Below are 4,980 nucleotides of genomic sequence, written 5' to 3' on the forward strand. Positions count from 1 at the left end.
ATAAAAAGCCCACATACACATGGAAGCTTAACAACACTTTACTCAATGACAACCTGGTCAAGGAAGAAGTAAAGAAAGAAATTAAACACTTTCTAGAGTTTATGAAACTGAAGCCACATTCATTCATAAAAATGAAGCCACAACATACGCAAACATATGGGACACAATGAAAGCAGTCCTAAGAAGAAAACTCATAGCTTTGAGTGCCTCCGAAAAGAAACTGGAAAGAGCATACACCAGCAATTTGACAGCACACCTTAAGGTACTAGAACAAAAAGAAGCAAATTCACCCAAGAGGAGTCAAAGGCAGGAAATAATCAAACTCAGGGCTGAAATCAACCAAATAGAAACAAAAAGAACTATACAAAGAATCAACCAAACCAGGAGCTGGTTCTTTGAGAAAATCAACAAAATAGATAAAGCCCCAGCCAGACTAACTAGAGGGCACAGAGACAGTATCCTAATTAACAAAATCAGAAATGAAAATGGAGACATAACAACAGAAACTGAAGAAATCCAAAAAATCATGAGATCCTACTACAAAAGCCTATACTCAACAAAACTGGAAAACCTGGATGAAATGGACAATTTTCTAGACAGATACCAGGTGCAAAAGTTAAATCAAGATCAGATAAATTATCTAAACAGTCCCATATCCCCTAAAGAAATAGAAACAGTCATTAATAGTCTCCCAACCAAAAAAGCCCAAGACCAGATAGGTTTAGTGGAGAGTTTTATCAGACCTTCAAAGAAGGCATAATACCAGTACTCCTCAAACTAATCCAAAAATAGAAACAGAAAGTACTCTGCCAAATTAGTGCTATGAAGCCACAATTAAGTTGACCTAAACCACCTAAAGACCTAACAAAGAAAGAAAACTTCAGACCAATCTCCCTTATGAATATCGATGCAAAAATACTCAATAAAATTCTTGCAAACTTAATCCAAGAACACATCAAAATGATCATCCATCATGATCAAGTAGGCTTTATCCCAGGGATGCAAGGATGGTTCAATATATGGAAATCCATCAATTTAATCCACTATATAACAAACTCAAAGAAAAGAAACATATGATCATCTCATTAGATGCTGAGAAAGCATTTGACAAAATCCAACACCCCTTCATGATAAAAGTTTGGGAAGATCAGGAAATTAAGGCCCATACCTAACCATAGTAAAAACAATATAAAGCAAACCAGTAGGCAATATTGAACAAAATGGAGAGAAAATTGAAGCAATCCCACTAAAATCAGGGACTAGGCAAGGCTGCCCACTCTCTCCCTACCTATTCAATATTGTACTTGAAGTCCTACCCAGAGCAATTAGACAACAAAAGGAGATCAAAGGGATACAAATTGGAAAGGAAGAAGAAAACTCATCACTATTTGTTGATGATATGATAGTATACTTAAGTGACCCCAAATATTCCACCATAGAACTCCTAAACCTAGTAAACAACTTCAGCATAGTAGCTGGATATAAAATTAACTCAAGCAAATCAGAGGCCTTCCTCTAGATAAAAAGGCTAAGAAATAAATTAGGGAAAATACACCCTTCACAATAATCACAAATAATATAAAATACTTTGGTGTGACTCTAACTAAGTAAGTGAAAGATCTGTATGATAAGAACTTCAAGTCTCTGAAACGGAAGATCTCAGAAGATGGAAAGATCTCCCACGCTCATGGATTGTCAGTATTAATATAGTAAAAATGGTCATCTTGCCAAAAGTAATCTACAGATTTAATGTAATCCCTGTCAAAACTCCAACTCAATTCTTCACAGAGTTGGAAAGAGCAATTTACAAATTCATCTGGAATAGCAAAAAACCTAGGATAGTAAAGAACCTCTGGTGGAATCACCATCCTGGCCTTAAGCTGTACTTCAGAGCAATTGTGTTAAAAACTGCATGGTATTGGTACAGTGACAGGCAGGGAGATAAATGTAGTAGAATTGAAGACCCAGAAATGAACCCACACACCTATGGTCATTTGATCTTTGACCAAAGGATCTAAAACCATCAAGTGGAAAAAAGACAGCATTTTCAACAAATGGTGCTGGGTCAACTGGCAGTTAGCCTGTAGAAGAATACAAATCGATACATTCCTATCTCCTTGAACAAAGCTTAAGTCCAAGTGGATCAAAGACCTCCACATTAAACCAGATACACTGAAATTAATAAAAAAGAAAGTGGGGAAGAGCCTCGAGCACATGGGAACAGCGGAAATTTTCCTGAACAGAATACCATATCTTAGCTTATGCACTAAGATTAAGAATTGACAAATGGGACCTCATAAAATTAAAACAGCTTCTGTAAGGCAAAGGGCACTGTCAATAGGACAAAACGGCAACCAACAAATTGGAAAAAGATCTTTACCAATCCTATATCCGATAGAGGGCTAATATCCAATATATACAAAGAACTCAAGGAATTAGACTCCAGAGAACCAAATAACCCTATTAAAAATGAAGTACAGAGCTAAACAAAGAATTCTAAACTGAAGAATACAGAATGGCTGAGAAGCACCTAAAGAAATGTTCAACATCCTTAGTCATCAGGGAAATGCAAATAAAAACAACCCTGAGATTTGACCTCATACCAGTCAGAATGGCTAGAATAAAATACTCAGGTTACAGCAGATGCTGGAGAGGTTGTGGAGAAAGCAGAACACTTCATTGCTGGTGGGATTGCAAGCTGGTATAACCACTCTGGAAATCAGTTTGGCAATTCCTCAGGAAATTGAACATAGTACTACCTGAGGATCCAACTATACCACTCCTGGTCGTATACCAGAAGATGCTCCAATATATAATAAGGTCACATGCTCCACTATGTTCATAGCAGCTTTATTTATAATAGCCAGAAACTGGAAACAACCCAGATGTCCCTCAACAGAGGAATGGATACAGATTTATACAATGTTTGATTTACACAATGGAGTACTACTCATCTATTGTTGCTGATCTCCTTTTTACAGAAATATGCTTTTGCATGCAACCTTTGTCAAAATGAGAAGACTAGCTACAATGGAGTTATTTCTTGTCTTCTGTTCTATTCCATTGATCTATGTATCTGTAGTATGTTACTAGTATGTCACTTTTGCTATAATTGATTTCTAAGTTCAGTAGAAATCAGGTATTACATTAAATCTAGAGTTGTCTCAGTTTTCAGAAATTCTTTTGGTATTTAGACTCTTTTGTGTTTCCATACTAATTTTAGAATTTGTGTTGGTGCTTGTACTGGCTGTTTTAGTGTCATCTTGACACAAGCTAGAGTTATCACAGAGAAAGGAGCTTCAGGTGAGGAAATGCCTCCATGAGATCCAGCTGTAAGGCATTTTCTCAATTAGTGATCAAGGGGGAGGGCCCATTGTGGATGGTACCATCTATGGGCTGGTAGTCTTGGATTCTATAAGAAAGCAAACTGAGTAAGCCAGAGGAAGCAAGCCAGTAAGTAACATCCTTCCATGGCCTCTGCATCAGCTCCTGCTTCTTGACCTGCTTGAGTTACAGTCCTGACTTCTTTTGATGATGAACAGCAGTGTGGAAGGGTAAGCTGAATAAACCTTTTCCTTCCCAGCTTATATCTTGTTCACAATGTTTTGCGCAGGAATAGAATCCCTGATTAAGACAGTGCTGAAGAATAGGTTTGGAATTTTGATGGACATTGCACTGGATCTGAAGATTACTTCTTTTGATAATGTAGCAATTTTCACAGGATGAATTCTATTAACCAATGAAAATGTGAGTTCTTTCTGTCTTCTGAATTTTTTTTCCTTTAGTGTTTTAATCCATCCTTGTCTAGGTATTTCACCCGTTTGGTTAACTATATTCCTTTGTATACTTTAAAAGCTTTTATTTTCTCTCCCCTTTCTCTCAGTATGTTCATTGCTGCATATATGATAGGTGTTGCTTTTTGTATATTGATATTTGTATCTTGCAATACAGTAGAGATTGTTTTTCTGGTTAAGTACCAAACATCTTTTAAATATAGAGTCATAGAAGTATACATATTTTGATTTCTCTGTTTTCTATTTATAGCCATTGTATTTCCATCTTTTGCATTATGCCCTAGTTATGACTTTAAGTACTATATAAATAATGAGTATCATGAACATCCTTTTCTTTCTCAATGAATTTAGGGGAAAGGCTTTTTGTCTTTGTCATTTTTTATATGATGCTGGTTGCATGTTTCTCACATGTTTCCTTTCTTATCTTGAGGTATGATGCTTATGTTTCTAGTTTCTTCAGAGTTTTTAATCATGAAGGTAGGTTCTACCTTCTGTAGGGGCTTTTCTACACCTATTAAAATGCTCCTCTGACTTTGTTTTCCCAATTCTGTTTATTTGGTGTATGACAATTTATTAGCATATGTTGAATCATTCTTGTTTGAATGAGACTAACTTGAACATGTTTAATGGTTTGTTCTTTTTTTTTTTAATTTAATGGATGAGTGCTTTATTTGCATGTACACCTGTGTGCTAGAAGAGGTCATCAGATCCCATGATAGATGGTTTTGAGCCACTATATGGTTGCTGGAATTGAACATAGGAAGTTTCGAAGAGCAGCCAGTGCTCTTAGTCTGCAGAGCTCTCTCTCCAGCCCAGTTATTAATTAGGTTTTAAATGTCTTGATACCCTTAGTTAGCATTAGTCATATTATACAGAAAATTTGCCTATATGCCCATCAGATAAACATCTATAGATCTCTCTTGTTGCTGTGTACCTATCTGGTTTTGGTGAAAGAGTATTACTGACTCCACAGAATTGTTTGGTAGGGTTCCTTCCTTTTCTGTTCCATGAAGCCTTGGTTTCCATGGTTGTTTACATACCTGGGAGAACCAGAAGGGAATCTGAATTTTCTTTTTAGATAGAACCATTTTTTACTACTTTTTTGACTATTCCTTAAGAATAGTTCTACCAGTTGTGCATATCATTCAGTTGTAGAGTGGCGTGGTAAATTTCTTTTTTTTTTTTT

Source organism: Mastomys coucha, unplaced genomic scaffold, assembly GCF_008632895.1.
Source record: "Mastomys coucha isolate ucsf_1 unplaced genomic scaffold, UCSF_Mcou_1 pScaffold7, whole genome shotgun sequence".
Classification (NCBI taxonomy): domain Eukaryota; kingdom Metazoa; phylum Chordata; class Mammalia; order Rodentia; family Muridae; genus Mastomys; species Mastomys coucha.